The following is a 24,474-nucleotide window of genomic DNA, read 5'->3' as shown; positions in this document are numbered from 1 at the left end:
TACTTTGCACCGTGACGATGTCGGAGGAGAAGAGGAGTCTTTTCAAAATCTGCGCTACATGTTGACTTGGGCCTCAAGTGCCTATATTGCCTGCATCCTGACCACGATGAGGACGGATGCAAGATTTGCCATGGATTACCGGCAAAGACGAAGCGGGACTGCTATCGAAGGTTGTCGGCGTGGCTCAAAGAGGGGGAAGGCCTCTGACTCAAACCCCAGGCACAATCATGCCTCCTCCAGGACCAGCCGGTCCCATGATCGTGCTCCCTCTGGCAAGAAGAGGTTGAGGTCCTTTGAGGAAGCTCCTTCTCATGGGATCCAAAAGAAGGTTAAACATTGCGCTGATAACCCTGCTATGGTCGCGCGGCTGCAGGACCTAGTTCGGGTATGACCCAATCTCTGTCTCCATTGCTGTCCACATGAGCCTGCCAGTTGGGAGGGTGCCCTCGAAGAGGAAGACCTTGGCCCCTTCGGAACACAGATCCTCTTATAGGAACAAGTCTATGAAGGTCATCGAAAGCTCTGTCGACACCTTCGTCAAACAAGACCAAGGCTCTGTCAACGACTTCTTCGTCATCCAAGACACCATCTTTGTCGACGACTCTATCGCCGGTGCCTTTCCCAACAACGGCTATGATCCTGTGGACAAGCACGACTCTGTTAACAACCCTGCCTGCTCCTGTTTAGTTGACCATCAATTCTTCATCAGGACGACAGCTAACCCAAGGGTGGCTCTTCCTCCATGGGCGCCAGCTGCTGCATCGACTCCGCCGTCGACTACGGCTGACGAACCTATCGGGGTACAGGTGCCCGTTGTCACCTCATTCCCAAAGGATTTGGGCAAGGTGAAGGAGCTGCTGCTGATCATTGTCTTCCTGCTGGGCCTGTAAGGATGTCTCCAATGCCCAGGGAGCCCCCCTTGAACGTCCGTGCACATCTACATAAGTTCCAATGACTACCAGCTTACCAGCTGCCCGAAGGCTACTATTTGGATCATGAAGGGGGTATCGGCCCTCTGTCCCAGGAGGGGTCCCCGCAGATGGACCGGTTGAGCCACAGAGGCGCTTAAGCCCAGAGCCGTTGCCAGCAGCTCCAGTCTTACCTGCACCCATGTCCAGGGACATGTCTCTGGACATTCTGACTACCCTCCACACCTTGGTTTTCGGAGATACAGCAGAGGTTGCTGGCAACACCTGGACCAGTCTGCAGCCCTCCTAGGCCACCAGCTTGAAGCCCTCCCAGGCCAAGCCCTCCAGGGCCGAAGCAACATTCCAGCCTTGCACGGCCGAGGCACCAGCCGGCGCAGCCACAATCGACACTGCCCCAGAGGCCGCTAACTCCGGTGGTAGAGGAGCCACTGCGCACCGACACAGGCATCGGGACGGACACTTACACAACACATAGGGATGAGTATGATGACTATGCCCCAGCTGACGGGGAGCCTGTGGGCACTGATGAGCCTGCCAGGACATCACTCCCGGACGAGATTGGTTCCTTTCATGCCATGATCTCGAGGGCATCTTCTCTCTTGGTTCCGGAGGAAAAGGAGGGGTTCCTTTTTCAACACCGGACAGTCCTGTCCATCCTGCTGCTGGTCAATGTTTGGGAGGAGGAAGCGTTGGCCCTGATGAAGATGCCAAATACTGCCCCTCCCAAAAGAGACAGGCCGGAGAAAAAGTACAGGGTCCTAGACTCGTCCCCTAGGTGCTTGACAGCGCAGCCTTCTCCAGACTCTGATGTCTGCTGCCTCCAGGAAGCGTTCAGCAAATCGTTCATCCTCCTCCATGGTGCCTCCGAACCAGGAGGGGAAGAAGCTGTATGCGATGGGGAAGTGCATCATTTACACTGCGGCATCCACCGTTAAGGCCACCAACGCACTGGCCATCCTGTCCCCGTATGACCGGGAACTCTGGTATAAACTTGGGCCAATCCTGGACTTCTGCCGCATGACACAAGAAGGCTGATGCCCTGGCCCTGTTGCAGGAGGGCGAGGTGGCCTCGGACCATACCATTATGGTGGCGTTGGATATCGCACATTCTGACTTCCACCAGATGGGCAATGGGGGGGTCCTTAGGCAACAAGGTTGACTGATAGCTGCAGACTTCAGGGTGGACGTGCAGTCCAAGGTGGTAGACATGCCTTTTGATGGGGACAATTTGTTCGAGAAGACCGTGGACGAGACGCTCCAATCGATTAAGACCGACACAGAGACGGCGCTATCCCTTGGGATTCTGAGACAGATAATTGTCCTTTAGTTCCTCAAGAAAGAAGTCGGGCAGGTCCTCCAAGGGGTTCTCTGCTCCCTACCGCCAGACCTCCTGCTATGCCACCCAGGTAGCCTTTAGGGGGTGCTCACTGGAGCTCTGATGCCCGCACATCAGGCAGGCCTGAAGCGGCGGTGGATCCGGGCCCCCTCTTTAGCACCCCAGTGGGCGGCTGGCTAGCAAACTTTGTTGACAAGTGGAAGACCATCACCATGGACAAATGGGTGCTAGGTGTTCTCCATCAGGGGAACACCTTGGAATTCCAACACAGGTGTCCTCGCATTCCTCCTGTGGCGTGCCAAGAACTGCACATGGTCCAGCTTCGGCAGGACGTTCAGGCCAGGGTAAGAAAGGGCGCAATAGAGCCTATCCTCCAGCACCTGCGTGACTCCGGAGTGTACTCCAGATACTTTCTGGTACAGAAGTCAGAAGGCTGGCTGCCAATCCTGGACTTAAAACACCAAAATTTCTTGAAATCCCAGAGGTTTAGGATGGTCACATTGCAGCATGTGCTCGGCCAGCTGGAAAAAGGGATTTTCTGGTGACCTTGGACATGGAGGACACATATTTTCATGTACCCATTCACCCAAAATACTGGAAGTTCCTGCGGTTTGTAGTCCCCAGGCGGCACTATCAGTTCAAGGCCCTTCCCTTCGGAGGGGTGTTCACGAAGTGCTTGGCTCCGGTGGCACTGCATCTACGCCTCAAGGGCATACACTTTTACCCTTATCTGGACGACTGGCTCATTCGCTCCTGCTCTCAGGCGCTGGCGACCCAGCACACCACAGAGACCATACGCCTTCTGACGGAGCTCAGATTCTCCATCCACTATCAGAAGGCTTGCGTGGAGCCATCACAGAATGTTCTGCTTCTGGGCGCCTGTCTCAACTCGGTCGCATGCCTGACTTCCCCCTCAAGAGAGAGGGTGACGGCCATCCTGGGAAAGGTGCAACGCCTGTCGTCAGCAACGACCGCAACATTACGAACCATCAAGCTGCTGTTGAGCATGATGTGATCCTGCATCCACCTTGTCCCATTATGCAGGCTCCAAATGAAGCCTCTCCAGGAGTTCCTCGATGATCGCTGATGCAGATCATGGGCATGTAGAATATCGCCCTCACCCAAGAGTTCCAGCAAGCTCTACGATGGTGGGGAGTATGCACACATCTCGGGCAGGGAGTTCCTTTTCAGACACCTTCGTGTCAGGCCACTGTTACTACGGACAACTCCTTGGAAGGGTGGGGGGGCTCACACCGGACAGTCAGGGGCCTCTGGCTACTGGAGGAAAAGGGCCTCCACATCAACATCCAGGATCTACGGGCTGTCTTCTGAGCCCTCAAGTCATCCCTTCCTCTGCTGCGGGGGACGTTGGTGCGAATCTTCATGGACGACACCACCACGATGTTCTACATCCGGAGGCAGGGCGGGACTCTCCCACGCTTTCCCTGGAGGCCTAGACCCTATGTCATTGAGCCATTCTTCAGGACCTGTTTGTCGTCCCTTTTCACCTGGCGGGCATCAAGAACACCATTGCAGACTCGCTCAGCAGGGAGCTGCGGTCCTGCCACAAATGGGAACTGCAGCAGGAACAAGTATCCCGTCTGCTCAGCAAGTGCGGTCGATCCCAAATCGACCTTTTTTTCGTGACGGCAGCCAACTCCAAGTGCCATAGGTTCGCCAGCTGGTTCTCTCAGCCGATTCCGCTCCTGCTACGTATCAACACCCTCAGATGGTATCATCGCAGAGTGATACTCCTTTCTTTGGCGTGACCATGGCAGATATGGTACCTGGACCTGCTCCGTCTGTCAGTGGCTTCGTCCATCCAGCTCCCTCCACTTCTCAATACTCTCTACATAGAAAACCGTACAATACTGCAACGTCGAGCCTCACGGCCTGGCTTCTACAGCCCTAGAGTTTGGACATTACTCTCTACCTCTGGAATGCAAGAAAATCCTGGCCAAGGCCAGAGCTTCATCTGCGTTGTCTTGCTTCAGCCACAAAAAGAAGCGATTCACAGTATGGTGCAGGATTCAGAAGATTGCGCCTCTGCAGATCAAAGCTCCACAGCTCCTTCCGTACCTGCTTTCACTGGACAAGGATGGTCTGGGTTACGCTTCTATCAAGATGCACCTGGCGGCCATATCCAGGTACACTTGGACGCCGGGCAAGCCCTTCCTGTGGTCACAGAGGCTCATCAAGCAGTTCCTCAAGGGCCTCTACAGGAGTGTTCTGCCAGTAAAGGCGCTGACTCTGGCTTGGGAGTTTAACGTTGTTTTGACTAAACTCATGGGGCCTCCATTCGAACCATTGCATCAGGTCCTTTTGAAGTTCCTCTCATGGAAGATTGCTTTCTTAGTGACCATCACCTCGGCTAGGTGGGTAGGGGAGATTCAGGCACTCTCCTTCATACAACCATATTTGTCATTCCATGCGACGAAGGTGGTACTACGGACTCCTCCTATGCCAAAGGTACCCTTGGAGTTCCATCTCAACGAGCCTTTGGTTCTGCCAGTGTTCTTTCCAAACCCTTATACACCTTCTGAAAGGGCGTTCCATTCGCTAGACATTGCTAGTGCCTTTAAGTTTTATGTGGCCCGTACAAAGGATTTTCGGAAGACTTCACAATTGTTTGTCAATTTTGGACCTGTGAATCACTGGAAGACCTTGTCTAAGGCTTCCATCTCCATGTGGCTCTTCGGCTGCATCATGCACTGTCATCATTTGGCTAACAGACCTCTTCCAGGCTGGCCCGGGAACCCATTCCACCAGAGCCATCGCAGCTACAATGGTGTTTCTTTCTGGTGTGCCCATGCTCTACATCTGCTGGGCTGCTACGTGGAGGTCCATGCACACCTTGCTCTCAAATCTTGACACTAACGCTTCATCTGTCCTCATCTGCCTTCGACACAGTAAACCACAACATCCTGATCGCACGTCTCTGTGACACCCTGGGAATCGTAGGTCAGGCTCTGGCATGGATAATCTCCTTTGTTTCTGACCGCCCATCCCAGGTGGAACTTGGGTCCTTTCTCTCTCACCTATCATGTTTTCAACCTGCAGCGTTCCCCCAGAATTCGAACCTATCCCCCTAGTTCTTCAATGTCCACATGGCTGCCCTGGTACGTGTTCATCTCTAACTTCCAGTGTTATGCGAATGACCCGCAACTCTCCTTCAGGCTACCCTCAGCCACCTCCTCTACCTCGCTCATATCTGACTGGCTGTCCGCCCGCAATTCAGTCATGTTGTGCTGCAAACAAACTCTGCCTCAATGCCAGTAAGACTGAGATCGTTCGCATTGGGACTCCTGCTCCCGCTTTCCCACTCTCACTCTGGCAGGGCCTCCCTTGGCCCTGTGCCTGCACCCACCTGCGAGGCAAAAAAACATGGGGTCATCTTCGACTCCACTCTCTCCTTCTCCACTTACATTTCGGACATCTCTACAGTCCAACTACCAGCTGCACCGCCTCAGAGGTACTCTTCCTTTTCTCACCTTCCCCCTACGGCTCACTGTCTCCAGAGCCCTGTTCTCTCTAGGCTGGACTACTGCAACAGATTCTTTCTCCACCTCCCTGCCTCTGCTTTGCGCACTCTGCAACTCATCCAGAACATAACCGCGAGACTTATCCTTGGCCTCAAGCCCCGGGACAGCATCTCTCTGGCACTGAAATCCCTCCACTGGCTCCCCGTAGCTGCAAGGATCAAGTTCAAGACTCTCTGCATTGTCCACAAGGCTTTCTGTGGCCTGGCAGCTACCTATCTGCAACAATGCCTACTTAAATACTGTCCCTCCCGAGCCCTCTGCTCATCTACCTCCAACCTTCTACGAGTGAGCCGGTTCTCCAAGCAGAGATTTAGAGGGAGATCTTTATCCTCAGCTGGGGCCTACCTCTGGAATAGCCTCCCTGCCGCTCTCCGTCTTGAGCATGATTTCCTTATGGTCCACAAACTCCTTAAGACGTTCCTCTTCTCCTCCTCTACCTTCTAGCCTCTCTCTCCGCTCTAGCCTTCCTTTTCCACACAGCTTGCCGACTGGCTGCCGGGTGTACCTCAGTCTCACAGGTCCCTGGCACCCTCGCCAGTCCTCTTGCAGTTGCTTCTGGGCCTGCACTTACCTCATTGCTACTGCACTTGGTCAGTAACCCATGAGAATGGCATTCTCTCAGAACTTACCCAGTTTTCTGACCACGGGGCGCACTTGGATTCCCCCCCTCCCCTCTCCTGTACCACCAGTGCACTTGCACGATCTGAACGTACAATACCTTGAAGATTCTCGATCTAGCTTCCCTGTCTCCCCTCCTCGCATAGTAGCCCCACAATGCACATGGAAGAATTGCAGAATCATTATCAGACCTGTCTGCTGTTACCTACACTGTTAATTGTATTATATGCTCTTACTCTGCCATTGCAGACTTGTATCGTTCAGAAATTCAAGGGCTCTGAATGACTGTTGTTTTTTTCCCTTGTTCCCTCCCTCCTTGAGCGCTTTGAAACACTTACCTTGTGTATAGGCGCTTTACAAATAAACATTACCATACCATAACTTCACAGTGTTCTACTGCGTCAACAGGGATACCAGGGAGGAGTCCTGGGTTGACCAAGCGGTGCTACGCAACCTGTTTGCTTGAGGTAAGTCTGTTCCAGGGGTAAGTGTATTGCTTCTGTGAAGCATTGCCACCTCCTGTGGTTTTGTATGTACTGCTGTTTAATCATATTCATGAGCATGTGTATCCATGCCAAACCCCATGCTTGGGAAGGAACAAGTTACTTACCTGTAACTCCTGTTCTCCAGCATGGGTCTGGCATGGATTCACATGCGAACCCTCCCTCCTTCCCCTCTGTGGCTCTTCTTGGTTCATACTGCCACTTTACATGCTCTACCAAATGAAATCTGAAGATGGCCACCAGGGGTGGAGCTTAGGGAGATGACTGTCATTGGAAGGGGGCAGTATGACCCAAAGGACAGTGATTGGTTATTCAGTAGGAATGCAGTTTTCAGGCTAAAGTGAAACTGTTTTTCTTTTTACCAAGGATTCCCTGCCTGACAACAGGGAATATTCATGAGCATGTGAATACATGCCAGGCCTATGCTGGAGAACAGGAGTTACAGGTAAGTAACGTGTTCCTTATACCATGCACCGCTGGCATTTGCATGGTCTCCATGCGCTCACGTGACTCTGTAAGAAAGTAGGTGGGGTGGGTTAGGGAGGGAAGAGGGTAGAATGCAGGTGCTCTTTTGTTGATGCTTGCAGAAACAGGAGAAACTGGCATCTGTGTGTGTCGGTTTACTGAGTGTGGTTTGTTGTGTACACTGGATTTGTTGTGTCTGGAGCAGTAGCATCCAGTGTCTGTATTTGTGGTTTTAAGCTATTTGTTCTTGTGGCGGGTGTGTGGCTTGTGTGTTTTGTGTAGTAGGGTTGACCCTTATGGGCCTGTGTCATACGTGGGAGGTATGCGGGAGAGGAGAAAGGAGTAGGGGGTGGTTAGTTAGTAGGTTTGGCTTGGGGTGTGTGGCTGTTTCATTGTTGCTTCCCCCATCTGTACTGTCCCATGTTTGCCTTGGGTCCGGGTTATGATTTGTGGGGGTGCCTGTTTTTATGTTTGTCTCGGTGCGTTGAACAGCCAGGTTTTCAGTCGTTTTCTGAAGGTTAGGTGATCTTCTTTCATTCTTATCTCCTTTGGTATTGAGTTCCATGGTTTGGCTATCAAACGGGTAATGCTGTTCCTCCAAAATCCCTTTTCTCGTAGTGTTTCGATTTGGATGTCACTGCAAGACCTTAGGTTTCTTCCTGGTTGGTAGCCAATGATTTTGGCTTGGAGAAATTCGGCTCCTTGTCCGTGTATGATATTTGAGCGATGCAGAGGGCTTTAAAGTTGAGGCTGTTGTGTAGTCTAGTCTCAATAATACCAAGGAAATGATTGTGAGGGTTCTGTTTGGGAAGGTGCGGTAGGGAAGACGCCCTCTAATTAGTCGCAGGAGGTTGAAGCATTTCTTCGCTATTTTGTTGACCTGTGGTTCTAGTTGGAGACTGTTGTCCATGAGTAATCCCAGGTTTTTGATCACTGAAGATGCCTCCGGTTGGGTTCCCATTCATGGTAGCCAACTCAGATCTGTATATGTTGCATTGTCTTCTGGGGGGAGATCATTATTTCTGTTTTGGTTGGGTTTAGTTTGAGATTGTTGTTTGTCATCCAGGTGTATAAGTCCGTGAGGCATTTGTTTAGGATATTGTTTGGGTTGAGGTTTGTTTAGGAGGGTTGAGGTTATCTTGAAGATGGGTTTAGTATCATCTGCGTAGTTGTAGACGGTGAGTCCAGGCATATGAATGAGTTTCAATAGGGGGGACACATGTAGATGTTGAAGAGGAGTAGGGAAAGGCTAGGTCCTTGTGGTACGCCGCGGGTGATGTTTTTGGTGTAAGATGTAAATGGCGGTGAGTGAGTTCTTTCAGTACGGTTGGTGAGGAAAGATTTCAGCCATTGTAGTGCAGAGCTTTTTATGCCACATTCTGTAAGTCTCTGAATTAGTGGTGTGTGTCTTATTGTATCAAAGGCAGCTGATATGACTAGTAGTATGGGGGCTGATTGGGTGCTGTTGTCTGCATTTATTTTGAGAGTGTCCCAAATAGATAGAAGTTCTGATTCTGTTCCTCTTACGGGTCTGAAGCCGAGACTTGGGTGTGGTCGAGTATTCGGTTGCTTTGCACATGGTTGAGTAGTATATTGTAGATGTGGTTCTCAAGTAGTTTCGATCGGTAGGGCAGGTTTGATATAGGTCTGTATTTGGTGGGGTCTTTCTGCATTTCCTGTTTCATTTTTTAGGAGGGGCTTAATGCATGCTGATTTGTATGTTTTAGGTGCTATTCCCATTTATAGGGGATAGGTTCATTAGTATCCAGAAGTATGAAGTCAGCGTTCTGTGTTTGAGGATTTTTTTTTAAATGCCCGGTGGGTATGGGACACTGGGAGATCAAGCAAGGTTGTTGTCTTGGTTTGTTGAAGATTTCTTTGTTGATGGGTTCAAAACAGTCAGTGTTGTGACTCGTGGGGCTATGGAGGTTCCGGAGTTGAGTTTTTTTGTAGGGTGGCTTGCGTCGATGGTCTGAATTGCTTCCATTTTTGTTCCTAGGTGGTTTGTGATGTCACATAGGGATTTTGATGTTATGACGCATTTGTTGCACGAAGTTGGATTTTTTATTTCCTTGATTATTTTGAAAATTTATTTTTGCAGATTTGTTGCTGTTTGGATTCTTGTAGTTTAGTATGGTTTTTTTGCTTTCAGGACTGCTGATTTGTAGAGTTGGATCTGTCGTCAGTATTTGTTTTGATCAAATTGGTTGGAATGATTTATCCATTGTTTTTCCAGTTTGCAGTTTGTTTTTTTGAGTTCTCTCAGTCTTGATGCCGTTTTCTTTTTGTTGCTGTGACTTAAGTTTTGCAGGTGCTAGTTGGTCTAGGCTCTCTGTGAACCAGGTGTCAAATTTTTCTCCCGCTGAATCCAGAGACATTCAATTTAGCTGTGAGATGTTTGGTTTGGTATGGTTGATTCCATTAGCTCTGTTAACGTTGCCAGGTCAAGACTCTTCCAGTTTCTTTTGTTAGTAGCAGGGAATATTATGCTTGTGGGCATCATGCGATTTGGGATTCTGACTGGTAATGGGGTTGTATGGTGATCGCTCCATATTGGTCACGGTAGGGCGGTGGTCGAGAGTCCATCTGTAGAAAATTGCATCTAGGGTGTGTTCGGCATTGTGAGTGGGTCTGTTTACATTTTCTTTGAAGTGGAGGGTTTCCAGTAGGGCGCTGAGGGAGTTTGCTGTGGATTTGTTTTCTCTTTTGAACCAGATGTTGAAATCCCCCCAGAACAATGATGTTATCATAATAAGTAGAGGGGTTTCTGGTCCCCGGTCTTTTTGAAAACAACTAGAATACTCATTGAGCTTTGGGCTCCTTTAATTCTGCATTGCTCTTTTCCTCCTTCTCGTCCTAGTATTTAGGTGATTGTGAGAAAAGGAGTCCATTGTTGTCAGGCGACATAGATTACTTGAAAAATCACTTTCTACATTTCCAAATGATATATCAGTTCCATATGGTGAATAATTAGAACTGGAAAAGGTTGTGTTCGATCTACCACATTTTAGACCAGGCATTTTAGGCCAGGGCTGGAAGTCTGATCTACAGAGCTTAGGGAAAGGGTTTCTCTAGTTTCCCCTAACAGTGTGTGTAGATGTATGGCAGTAGGCCATGCGGGTATGGGGTATAAAGGGGTCATGTTCACAGGCAAATGGGGGATACCATGTCTCATCCAATGGACGCCATGACATCTCCCCGGAGGCTGTCTCCCTCCATGTAATCCTCCCTCATATAGCCGCCCCCCATGGTCGGGATCAGGTAGCGGCTGCTGCCCCCTGGCTCAATGGGAGGAGGTTACCGCCAGGGAATTAGTGATGACTCCATTGGATTCATCACATATGGCAGTCTGTAGATTAGGAGGAATAGTAGGTTAGATTGATCATTGAGCTTGATGTTAATTAGGAGTAATTTTGCAGTCTTCTCTGTCTGTTGGGGGGAGTGGTGTGGCGCAGATGTGGTCTCTGTGCACTATCGCGATTCTTCCTCCTCTTCGGTTTTCTCAGTTAGAATGTATTAGTTTGAAGTCGTCTGTTATGGCCTTGTGTAATTTCTGATAACCATGAAGATAAGCGTGTCGATGCTGCCCTCACTTAGGAGGTCATACTTTTCTGATGTGTGTTTGGCCATGGATCTTGCGTTGAGTGGGCTGCAATGTAGAGTGGGCGCTCTTCCTTGTTTATTGATGCATCATTTCTTGCATCTCGGTCGGGGTGATGTTTATCAGGTTTTCGTTATGTAGGATGAGGTTGTTATTTGCCAGCTGTGTAGTTGGAGCATCTGTCACTTCGATGAGGAGCTCAGTAAACTGAGTGATGGGCTTCTTTGTTCCGGTTCGTAATAGTGGCTTGTTTGGTTGTGTGTGTGGTCTTTTTTTTCCCAGTCTTTGGTTATGTAATGGGAGTGGATGGTTAGGGATTCTAGCTTAGCTGCGGTTCTTGTCAGCGTCTTTCGGAAAATGTCTTTAGAATTGCTGGATTCTGTTTGTTGTGGTGTGTGGTTTGACGGTCTGGTGTGGTCCACTCAAGGGTTTTTTGGGTTCTTACTTGTGGGTTGTTTGTATACCATTTTTGTCCTTGTTTTGGTCCATACCCTTAGTCCATCTAGCAGTGGCTGGTGGGGATTTTTAGGTGTTGTGAATTCTGTTAGGTGGTTCCTGTTCTACTGGAGTGCATTTTCCTTTCTCTTTCTGTTTTCCATTCTTGTTTCTTTGTCCTTCTTTTATCAAGACATATTTGTGGTCTAGATGTCTTGGTTTGGGGTGTGTGGTATATTCCAGGGCAGGGTGCCCTCTTGGGTTGCTTTCTTTTCCTGAGATCATAGAAAAATCAATGTGTTGCATTATTTAGTGGTGTTAGTCTCGCTGTGGTTGTAGGATTGTGACTCCATTTTGGATTCGGATTTGCAATCCGGGGGTTGTTTGCATTCTTGGGTTGGTTACTTTTCTGGTCTCGTGTTAAATCGGTGTTCTGCTGCCCACCGCAGTCTTAGCCTTGCTGTGGTTGTTTTATTGTGCATCGGTTTAGGATTCTTGCCCGGAATCTGTTCCAGGGGCGGGTGCCCTCCTGTGTTGGTTGCTTTCCTGGTCTCAGGTTAAGTCTGTATGTTCCAACACACAATGGCATCTGCCTCGCTGTTGTTGTTGCATTGTGTCTCTGTTTTGGTTTCGGGTTGGTGGTATATTCCAATGGCGGGTGCCCTCCTGGGTTGGTTGCTTTCCTGGTCTCGGATTAAGTCTGTGTGTTCCGACACACAGTGGCATCTGCCTTGCTGTGGTTGTTGTATTGGATTCGGGTTGGTGATATATTTCAGGGGCAGGTGTCCTCCTGGGTTGTTACTTTCCTGGTCTCGGTTTAGGTCGGTGTGCTGAGGTAGAGTGATGTCTGCCTCGCTGTTGGATTGTGGTGTTTTTTTCCCTCCATGCTTTGTCTCAGACTTGGGTTTGTTATGCGCCTCGAAACACATTGTGTATAGGCGCATTATAAATACCCAATAAAAAGATGTATTCCAGGGGCTGGTGCCCTCCTGGGTTGCTAACTTTATTAAGATTGGTGGTAGATTGTTTGCTGTAACACACAGTGACGTCAGCCTCGCTAGGGTTGTGGTGGCTTGCTTTTGTCGGCTTGGTCTTGTGTTCCGGTATGTGTTATATACCAACCTTCCTGGGTTGCTTTCTTTCCTGAAATCGGAGGTAAATTGATGCGCTGCGACACCCATTGGGGTCTGACTCGCTGTGGTTGTATGGTTCTGATGGCTTGCTTTTCCACCTTGGTCTCAGGGACGTCATTTGAGGGTCGCCAGGGGTTGCATCTGCGACCCATGAGGTCTCCCTTGTAACACCTGTGGTCTCCCTTGCAACCCCTAAAAACAAAACAAAAAATAATTTAAGCTCATGGGCTGTGGCCAGCACCATGTGGCTTTTTGTTTCTGGAGTGGCTGGCTATCTTGTTCAGGCCTCTTAGAAAAACAGGGGGTTCCAAAAGTGTAACACTTTAAGCAGTGACCCTAAATAAGAAACAATCAGAATAACAAATAATGTGTCTTTCTGGAATTCTATACAATTATTGCTAGACCTATTAAAGGTTTATTTTAGGCACACTTCAGGGGGGGGGAGTCACTGATATAGTCTGTTCTTAAACACCTCAAATTCACAATGCAGACACAAACGTCCAAAAAGCATTTAGAGTAGAATAAGCATCCGTTTCGGACTATGTATTTTGCTTTTCGCAAGTTGCAGTTATAGCATGTTTTTTCTGCCGTTGTCTCTGTTAGGATCATCACAAGACTTTCCATCTCTGTGTCCTCGGTCACTTGACAAAATCCTTGTGCCTAAAAGCTTCTCTACAGTGTAGAAATGTTTGACCATGGCACATAAAGTGGCCCTTGATTTCATCGTGCCACAATTAATGCTTTGTTGTAATGTGTCTATCTTTCCTATCTCTATGGCATGCTGTTCAGAATGTTTGTTTGCATGTATGAAGTAATGAGTGCACAGAGTATGGGATGCCATATGAGTGCGCTGCTTGCCCTACGCTACTCTAAATTCTTTAATACACAGTTATGAACCCTCCCAGTGGTATGTCATTTGCAAAACTCTAAAGCCGGAAAAGTAAATCCACGCAGGCTTGACATGTCGCCAACTTTACACCAGACCTGTAGATGAACTGGCCTGCTGTTATAACTCAGTTACCAGTTTAATGGTATCCGCTACAGAGCCTAATTTGCTTTCTGACTTTGAGAACATTCAGACATGTAATTGCTCATTTTACTATAGCAGGTAAGATGACTCTAGCCGGTAAAATAGCTCAGTCAGTTGAGCGCTCGCTGCTGTGATGTGTGTGTGATCTGCAGGTTGCAGGTTCGAATCCCGGCAACACCAACTCAGCCATTCATCCTTCTTAGGTTGATAAATGAGGACCAAAACAGGTTGGGTGATATACATTTGTTCTATATAAAGCACCTAAGCGTAAGTGCGATATAAAAACACATCATTATCATTTGGCCTTGGATGCCTGCTTGCATTCACAGTAATTTGATGATATGGGCCTATCCACTCTGATGACAATACATATGGTGATCCATTCCTGTATGAAATGTATATCACATTACAGTGATAGCGTAACCATTTTTCCGAATGGATTGTGTCCTCCCACGTATTCCTCATCTTATGATATTCGTATCTCACCAGCTTCGCTGCTTCGGAAAAAAAAATCTCGGCAGAGGGCGCTGTGCACGAGGTCGTGGCATAGATGTCCCTCGACGGGTTGCCTACCGTGTCGACGTCACCATCAGTATAAGTAGCTTGTGCTGCGCCCATTGGGTTCAGTTCCGTTTTTTTGATTGCTTCGCTCTCCAGTTAACGGCGCACTTAAAATTTCCTTTGAGAAAATGTCGTCTTCTTCTACCCCTTCTACTCCCAAGAAGGAGTTCAAAAAATGTGTCGACTGTGGATCTAAAATGTCGATCACTGACCCTCACCGCGTTTGTCTTTGGTGCCTGGGTTCGGAACGGCGACTGTGGCTTCTGTCAGTCGATGACGGAGAAAGCTCTTTGTGAGAGAAAAGGTAAACTGGCGATGGGGCGGGGAGTTTCCAAGGCCTCTTCGAAGGTCTTGTAAAAGGCCTTGTAAAAAAAAAATACAAAGTCAGGCGAATCGAACGATTCGGATCGGCGTAAACATTCGAAGAGGTCTTGATCACATAGTAGATCAAGACGTTCTTGATCTTCTTCAAAAAAGATGAAGAGGAGACACAGATCTCCCTCCTCTTCATCTGATACATCTACCGAATTGGTAAGACGTCCGACTAAGTCGGATTCCCCAAGGAAATGGGATGAATTTAGAAAGCCGATGATGAAGGTCTTTGAGAATGCGGCCTCGACCCCCTCAAAGAAACCTCGAAAGTGCCAGACACCTGTCTCTCCGTTGGATGACGCAGGAGAGTCAGAAACTACTGTGGGCAGAACCAGTAAGGGTGAAGCCCGAAAATCTCGACCCAACGTCAAATCGTCGACGGTTCCTCAAGAATCGAGTGATTCCCCGACACCGACGAAGAAACATAAGTCGTTGAAGCTCTCGACGACTTCATCGACGCCATTGGCGCCGACGGCTTCGAAGCCGAAGGAGGTTTTGACACCTTCTTCTAAGACGTCATTGACGCCTTCGAAGACTCCTTCGATTCCCTCGAGGCAAACTCAGACACAGGAAAAGAGGTTTACTCCTTTACCTAAATCAGACTTTAAGTCCATGTCCTCTATCTTTGAAGAGGAGATTGCCTCAGTGGAAGAAGTTTCTTCTTTTGGGGTACAGTTTGGTACCAGAGGGGTGCCAGAGGAGTTAATCGATCCATAATCGAAAATGAGAGACCTGTGTGACACCCTTCACTCTGCTAGTGGCATTGATACGTCACCAGAGCTAGAATTTACAAAACCTGACCCTGCAGAACATGCAGATTCAGGATACAGGAGTTTGATGAATAGGGTTGTTGAATACATGGGCTGGGGTAGATCCTCGCCCACATTTGATCAGGATGATATGACTGATATCCTGGACCAGGCCCCCCAGAAGGACCCAGTTCTCCCCTTCCATCGGGCACTTCAGAGGACAGTGGAAAAAAACTGGGAGGCTCCTGAGACTACTTCTGCAGTTAACAGTCATTTTCTTAAGAAATACAGAGCTTCTAGTTGGGACCCTGATTACTTAGAGGCATCCCACGCATGAGAGTCTGGTGATTCAGGGAGCAACTTTTTCAAGACAAACAGCCTATCTATCTATCCCCCCGGATAGAGAGGATAAGAAAGTGGATGCTTGGGCCCTTAAGGTCTTTACCTCGGGTTGCATGGCTCTCAAGTCAGCAAATGTCACCTGTACCCTAGCCAGGTTCACTCAAACCCTGTGGGACTGCATCACGGGGGCGGCTGATCATATTCCGGAAGGGGAGGAAAGGGAAGGCTTCCTGAATATTATAAAAGATGGCAAGGAGGCAATGGGGGAATGTCTCCAATCTGGACTGGATACTGCTGATAGCATCAGCAGAACCAAGGCTGCAAGCATAGTGCTATGCAGATTTGCGTGGTTGAGGAAGTCTGGGTTTGCACCTGATGTGCAGGCCAGGCTACTCACCATGCCTTTTGATGGCTTGCGGCGGTTTGGCAGTAAAGCTGATGAAAGCTTAGAAAAACTGCAGACCTCCAAAGCGGCGGCTAAATCTCTTAGCGCCTCTGTGAGACAGCCCCAGAAACCTTATTCGGGCTCATCTTCCTGCAGAGGTCGTTCTTTTCGTTACTACTCCTCTTTTGGTAGAGGAAGAGGACAGGCCATACAAAGAGGTAAAAGAAATGTCCCTCATGGTGGACGAGGAAGAGGTGCGAAACCAGCCTCAGGAACAGCATCTTTGCCCTCAGCCGCTCCTGCAGCCGCCCCCAAGTCACTATGAAGCCTTATCACACAAAACCCCGGTGGGAGGCAGAATCTCACAGCATCTGAAAGAATGGCAGGGCATTACTTCAGATGCTTGGGCGCTGGAGACAGTAGCTCAAGGTTACTGCCTTCCCTTCCTAAAAAGACCTCAGGACCATCCAGCGGGAGCCAATTCTACCAAAACTCCAGATCCGCTCCCTCTGCAGGAAATAATAACCCTGCTAGAGAAAGGTGCAATAGAACATGTACCGGTAGCGGAGAGGAACAAGGAGTTGGTCTCCCCCTACTTTCTCATTCCAAAGAAGGACGGAGGTTTGAGACGCATCTTGGACTTAAGAAATTTGAACAAGTTCCTCAGGAAGGACAAGTTCAAGATGGAAACCCTTTCTCAGATTCTTCAGGCTCTCCAACTCCAAGAATGGTTGCTATCATTGGACCTTCAGGATGCTTACTTTCATGTGCCAATCCATCTGAAGCACAGAAAACACCTGAGGTTTGCGGTTTGTGGTTCTCACTATCAGTTTCGAGTTCTGCCATTCAGGCTGACCTCCGCCCTAAAGGTTTTCACCAAACTGATGGCGGTTGGGGCAGCGAGTCTCAGGACAGGAGGGATTCACGTCTACCCCTACCTGGATGATTGGTTGATCAGAGCGCGTTCTCCCGAACAAGCCCAAGATCATCTGTCGATCACCTGTCACTCCCTTCAGACTGGGCTTCTCCCTCAATTACAAGAAGTCCCACATGATACCATTCCAAAATCTCCAGTTTATCGGAGCAGTCCTGGATACTTCCTCAGGCAAAGCCTCACCTGCCGAGGTGAGAGCTCTCCACATTCTGCAGATGATAACAAAGTTCCAAATTTCCCTACTGCTGCCGGCCTTCGATTTTCTGAGGTTGCTCGGTCTAATGGCATCCTGCATCTTTCTCGTGCCAGAGGCCCGAATGAGGATGAGATCCCTTCAATGGGCTCTCAGGACTCAGTGGTCCCAATTATCGGGGAATATGTCGGATCTTCTGCAAGTTCCAAGCACAGTTGCTCAAGACCTTCTTTGGTGGGCTTGCAACAACAACATTCTCAAGGGAGAATCTTTTTGGCAACCATGGCCGTAGATAAGTGTAGTGACAGAAGCCTCACTCACGCGGTGGGGAGCCCACACCAACGATCTGACAATAAGCGGTCATTGGTCTCCATCGGAGTCCAAACTACACATCAACCTGTTGGAGCTGAGGGCAATCAGACTAGCGCTGAAGGCCTTCCTGCCCTCTGTACAGGGAAAGAATCTCTTGAGAATGACGGACAACACAAAGGCCATGTACTACCTCAACAAGAGAGGAGGAGTAGGGTCACTACCACTGTGCAGAGAGGCAATGCAGCTCTGGTCCTGGGCAGTACGAGAAGGAATCTCTCTGTCTGCAGTTCACCTAGCCGGAGAGCAGAACACGGCGGCAGATGCTCTGAGCAGGCAGAGCACAGTGTCCCAAGAGTGGGAACTAGCTCAGGAAGTCCTTCAAGAGATCTTCACCCTTTGGGAACCCCTCAAGTGGATCTGGTCATGACCAGGGTCAACCAGAAGAGCAAACAGTACTGCTCAAGGGAATTTCCTCCGAGAGGAGCTCTAGGAGACGCGTTCGTGGTGGACTGGGAGTTTCCACTTCTGTACGCGTTTCCGCCAGTCCCCGTGATTCCTCACGTAATCAGGAGGTTGAGAAAGTTCAGGAGAACCATGATCCTAATTGCCGTGGATTGGGCCAGGAGGACGTGGTACCCGGACCTTCTGGACATGTCCATCTGCCCTCCAATACATCTTCCACAAAGAGAGGATCTTCTCTCGCAAGACGAAGTTTGGGTTCTCCATCCAGAGGTCAAGACACTCAACCTTCACGCATGGTTTCTGAGAGGTTGAGATACAAGGATTGGGATCTTCCGGAAGACGTAATGGAGATTTTGCTTTCGGCCAGAAGGCCAGCAACTAAATCCCTGTACCGGTGTCGTTGGAATAAATTCAGTAACTGGTGCAGGGATAAGGATGTGGACCCTTTTCAATGTGGCACCCCAATGGTGCTTTCTTTTCTATTGCATCTAGCCAATTTGGGGCTCCAGATCGGAACAATTAAAGGATATCTGGCTGCGCTGTCCATTTTCAAGCACTCCCTGGAAGAGGTTTCCTACTTCAAAATTCAATTGATCATGCAGTTCCTGAAAGGGCTCACTAATGTGTACCCTCCAGTCCCTTTTCATGTCCCAACTTGGGATTTAAATCTTGTACTTAAGTTTCTAACTTGTATACCTTTTGAGCCTCTGCATTCCTGTCCCTTGAGGCTTCTAACATTAAAAAATGTCCTTCTTGTAGCCTTAACATCAGGCCGCAGGGTTAGTGAGTTGCAGGATCTCTCATGCAAACCTCCGTACACTACTTTTCACAAAGACAAAGTGTTACTTAAGGTTAAGCCTTCTTTCTTACCAAAAGTAGTTTCTGACTTTCACTTGTCACAAAAAATCATACTACCAACGTTCTACCCTCCTTCTCATTTGGGCAAATAAGAGGAGAGGTTTCATAGACTGGACCCAAAAAGGGCTCTCAGTTTTTATATATCAAGAATGTCAAAATTCGGTCCGGATGACCAACTTTTTGTGGGTTATACTGGCCATAAATTAGGATTAGCAGCGACAAAACAGACCATATCCCGCTGGATCATTTTGGCTATAGTTGACTGCTACAGATTGGCGGGAAAGGACCCGCCGGATGGGCTTCAAGCCCATTCCATTAGGGGTATGGCTACTTCCGCGGCTCTGAAGAGGGGAGTCCCTGTAGCGGATATTTGTTCAGCCGCAACATGGGCATCAATGCATACCTTCATCAAGCATTACTGCTTAGATGCTGCTTTTTCCAATGAAGGATTATTTGCTAAGGCGGTACTCCATTCCGTCCATGAGAAAAATAATTACTGTACTGTCTAAGCTTGCCTTATTATGTGGAGGCCTAAAGGCCACAGCCTTATTCATCTGTCTCCCTTGTGAACTTTCAGTGTGACCTAAAAAGGTGTAGTCTGATCATCTTGGTGTAGCCTTCCTCTCTGTCAATGGCCTTGCAACTCTCACACTACCTTCCACTCCTCCTCTCTACTCTTCCTCTGGGCCCAAATACTTCTTCTCTTTCTCGCCATTCTTGTTCTCTTCTGATCTCATTCCTCCTCTCGCTCTCGTGTCTACCCTTCTCCTCCCTCCTAATTTACCAGGGACGTCATTTCACCAAAATACCTGGGGTAGCGGAAGTGACATCACACGCTTCTTGAACTCCGATGACTTCACTGACCACACCCGAAGTGACATCACGGGCAACGATGGAACACAACCTTTCACCCCTTGACAAAACAGTAAGTACACTATGAAACATATGGTTATGGTATCACTGTAAAGTAATATACATTGCATACAAGAATTGATCACCAAATGTATCGTTAATATCAGTGCGTATAGGCCCATATTACCAAATTACTGTGAATGCAAGTAGACGTCCAAGGCCAAATGATAATGATGTGTTCTCATATAGCACCTATGCTTAAACGTTTCATATATAACACATGTACATACAATATCACCCAACCTGTGTTGGTACTCATTTATCAACCTCAGCAGAAAAAAAGACTGAGTTGACCTTGGCAGGAGTTGAACCTGCAACCTACAAAAAACACACGCACGCACGCACGCACGCACGCACACACACACACACACACACACTCTCTCTCTCTCTGTCTGTCTGTCTGTCTCTCTCTCTTATCCCCCCCAACCCCTAGTAGGGAGCGCTCTACCCACTGAGCTATCTTACTGTCAATAGCTACCAGAAAACTAGGCACTCCAGAAACAAAGAGCCACATGCTGCTGGACACAGCCAGGGATCCTCAATTAAAATATGTATATATTTCTGAGGCTTGTGGAATCTGCTTAGCTCACATGCTATGCATAGGATGACATCTAGTCAAAGCTGCAGAGTATTACAGTTGTTTTCAAAACGCAAAAAGCGATGTCGACAGGGTGTGCCAGTTATACTATCCCTAGTGTGACATCCACTGTATCCATGGTCCTTCACGCGTCTATGTCCCTCCAATTGTTTTTTTCCGCCATTGTGAGCGGTCGCTTCTCGCGCTGTCAATTGTGGCTGACGCCATTTGCGTATGCGAGGTTGAAATATAGTTACTCTTTCTGTCCTTTTCTACCGACATCGATCATCGACGCAGTAAAGAATCAAGACAAAGGACAAGAGAACGCCGTCGACGAAGTCAACTTCCGACTGGCCCTTTCGGCCTTGGAAGGCCCAACGGGCCTAGGCCCATACAGTAGGGAGAGTGGGGGGCAGTAATTAAACAATGTATTTTTCCACCCTTTCCCTTTATTGCCCGGCTGCCCAACATGTAATAAAAATTTCCGTGGATCGATAAACACAAGAGTTTGTAACCTGTGCCTAAACCGCGACCACAACGAAGGGCACTGTCGAGATTGTAAGCTCTTTAGACCCGAGACCCTTAAAGATCGCAGAATGAAACGTTGGGCCCATCACACCATGCAGGCGGAGGCCATGGACATGGAGGGAGCCGCCAGTGACTGCAGCAGTCTTTTCGGACGACGAGGGCGAATGGGAACAGCCATGTTCCCAAGTGCCGCCCCCGACCCTGGAAGACAGGGCGGCAGCACTGTTGTGGGGACTACACCCCCAGCACTCTCTCTTCCCACACTAAACACACACCCTGCAGCGATGTTTCGGCTCCGCCGAACACCCGTCCGGATTCGGCGTCTAGGGGCAGATCAGTAGATTCCCTGTCCTCTGGGCACTCCAAGTCTCGGTCGCCCCACGAAAGGCCCCATAAAACAAAAGACGCCGCCCATAAAACTTCCTCAACCGAACGCCGAGCGTCGGCAGACGTGGCAGAGGTTCTTCCCAGTGCCGAAACTCGACGCATTTCATCGAAACCGGCCGAGAAGCCTAAAGGTTCAGGGTTATCACATCTGATTAAAAAAAATGTCCCAGAAAGCCTTATTAAGGCCTCTCAATCCAAAAAATCTTCCTCCAAGAGTCCTAATCATAGAGACAAGTCCCAGAAAGACAAGGACAAGCCTCATAAGGAAAGGTCTACCCCTTCCAAAGAAAATGAGACTGTACCACAAGAGGAGGATGAGGGTCCCTTATGAGGGTCCCTTATGTGAGTCCCTACATAATAAAGACCTGCACACACCCCTAGCCCCCGCTATACCTTACCCAGGAGTCATCCCCAGCTCGGCCAATGGTCAGCCGAGGACTTTGATAGGGTGATGTCTAGAATGACTTTCTTTGCAAATTTCTTTGAAAAGAACCCTCATGCTCTAGAGAATTTCAAGGTCACATCTTCCACTGGTCAAGCCTCAAGATCTCAGCCCCTATCTTCATCCCAGCCACCAGCAAAGAGGTCTTGCACTTCTGCTGAGCTTTATGGCATCCATACAGATACTGAAGGGGATCAGGAGGAATATCAGTACTATGGGGATGATGATGGGGATAATAATGACGATGAGTCAGAGGTTTACACTATGGCTTCTCCCATTCCACAAGACTCACCTTTGCCTGATTCTCCAGTAGGTAATCGGCCATTATTGAATGACTTACTAATCAAAGCAGCTGAGCACTTCGGTATTCAAACTCAGGAAGTTCAGCAGGACAAGGATTTTGTCGAAGATATCCTGGGAGACAAAAAAGCTACCACCCAGTTCATACCCATCTTAAAGTCGGTCCAAAGAAGGATCCAACCCTCTCGTGAGACACCCAATCAGGGAAAGGCAGTTAACCCACGGATAGAAAAACTATTCGGTCTGGCGCCATCTGATCCCTTATATATCCGAGGACATCGAAAGAGGGCAAGTACACCTTTGGCCTCTTCTGAAGCTCCCCAGACAAGGAGAGCAAGAAGCTTTATACCATGGGGTGCAAATTAGCAACTTCGGTGGGATTTCAAGCTAGGTTCGCCAACAATTCTGCACTGTTGGTGAGCTATGACTGTCATAAATGGGACAAGGACACTTCGCGAATCTGCTCCAGAACCTCTCAAATCTAAACTTGCCCTTGTAGCTGCGGAAAGGCAAAGCCACTGCCAGCAGCTTGCTGAAAAACAACCTTGACGCTGCAGATAATGCAGGCCGTGTAATTGCAGAAGGAACCATTCTCAAGCACCATGCTTGGCTTCGCAGGCAACGTTGCTCAACATGCCAGTGGAACCAACTGTACTATTCGTCAAAGTGGTGGAGGATGCTCTGCAGTCGGCCAAAGAGGCGTATGATACACTCAAATTCCTTGGCCAACTTACAAATAAACAAACTGGGCAAAGGGGCGGAAACAATTTTCGCCACTTTCGTGGTCAGAATTCCCAAAGAGGCTCCGGATACGGACAAAACCAAAATTCATCATGGAACAACAACCAGGGTCAAGCGTCCCAGGGTTATCCAAGAGGCCAGCGCAGGTCCCAGGGCCAGGGGAGATCCTCCACTTCCCGAGGCGGAGGAATGCCTCCCAAACAGTGACAGCCCACTACAGGTCCTCTCCCATGCCTCCCCGGTAGGGGGACGAATTTCAAACTTCACCCACGCATGTGAGGGTATAACTATGGACAAGTGGGTGTTATCGACAGTAGCGGGAGGTTATTTCGTGGAGCTCCTAGAAACACCATCAAACCTCCCCCCACACCAAAGGAAAACATCAAGAGAAGAACAACTCATGTTGATAGAAAGTCAACACGCTACTCCTCAAGGACGCCATCGAAATCGTGCCGTCCAACGAGGTAAACAGGGGTATTTATTCAACATACTTCCTTGTGCCAAAGAAAGATCTAACCATGCGCCCAGTGTTAGAATTGCGCCATGCAAAAGGCCACAAAAGTTCTGCATGACAACGCTACAAGAGGTAATTCCCTTGCTAAAACAGGGGATTAATGGCAACATTGGATATGAAAGATGCCTATTTTAATATTTCAATGCTCCCTGCGCACAGAAGACTCATGCGGTTCAAAGTAGCAAACCAGCACTACCAATTCAAGGTGCTATCCTTCAGAATAGCTTCAGCTCAAGGGTATTCACCAAGGTACTGGCAGTGGTGGTGGTGCACCTGTGCAGGGAGGCAATCGCAGTGTACCCCTACCTGGACGACTGGCTGATCACAGGAGTAACTCCCCATCTTTGCAAACAAAACACGCAAAGAACCATAGATCTTCCATTCCAATTGGGCTTCTCGATAAACGAGAAAAAGTCAAGTCTTGTACAAAACAGTTCCTAGGTGCTGTATTAGATACAAGAACAGGCTTAGTTTTTCCATTCATGGAAAGAGTGCAGAACATGCTTCGGCAAATACCCCAGTATCAAGCTGGTCCCCAGATAAGTGTACGCAAAGCAATGCATTTGCTAGGCATGATGGCATTGTGCATATATCTAGTCACAGACACACGCACGTCTGCGCATGCGACCAATGCATGAGTGGTTGGTGAAACACTGCTCGCGGGCAAGTGGTCAGTGGGACGATCTAGTGGTTGTTTCGCCAACACTAGTTCAAAGCCTACGTTTGGTGCTCGAGAGAAAATCTGTTAAGGGGAAAACCCTTCTACGAACCCGAGGCGCAAGCGATTGCCGCAACAGACGCGTCACTCTCTGGTTGGGGAGTTTATTACCTTCACCACACAGCACATGGTCTGTGGACTCACCTCACGGCACAGAACCATATCAACCTGCTGGAACTACTAGCAGTACTCAAAGCACTTCAAGCCTTCGAAGCGCAACTGACAAACCAATTGGTTCAAATTCTAACGGACAGCACAACTGCAATGTTCTACATCAACAAACGGGGGCACAAACTCTCCAAGTCTGTCCAAGTTGGCGCAGAAAATATGGAAATGGGCAGTCAGATGGGGATGTCCCTATCCTCCTAACATGTTCCAGGGGTACTCAACACTCTAGCATACTCTCTGAGCAGAGATTCCCCTACCAGAGGAACACGAGTGGCAACTAGACTCAAGCGTCGTAGACCACATCTTCTCTCAGTGGGGTTACCCCACACTAGACTTGTTCGCTACAGGAGAAAACAACCAATGCCCAGACTTCACATATAGGATACCCCAGCCAGACTCCAAGGGGAATGCCCTATGGATGAACTGG

At 48.7% G+C, this 24,474-nt stretch overlaps 1 protein-coding gene across 2 annotated transcripts in view; it reads left to right on the top strand.

Annotated features, from left to right (window-relative positions):
• The window catches only part of BIVM (basic, immunoglobulin-like variable motif containing), a 446,759-nt gene that overhangs the window by 354,776 nt on the left and 67,509 nt on the right, over positions 1–24,474 (top strand). The gene's annotated exons all lie outside the window — the stretch shown is intronic.

The sequence above is a fragment of the Ambystoma mexicanum genome, chromosome 7p (genome assembly GCF_040938575.1).
Source record: "Ambystoma mexicanum isolate Mex_15411 chromosome 7p, UKY_AmexF1_1, whole genome shotgun sequence".
NCBI classification, from domain to species: domain Eukaryota; kingdom Metazoa; phylum Chordata; class Amphibia; order Caudata; family Ambystomatidae; genus Ambystoma; species Ambystoma mexicanum.
The sequence above is the reverse complement of the archived record's forward strand: the minus strand, read 5'-3'. Positions and strand labels throughout refer to the sequence as shown.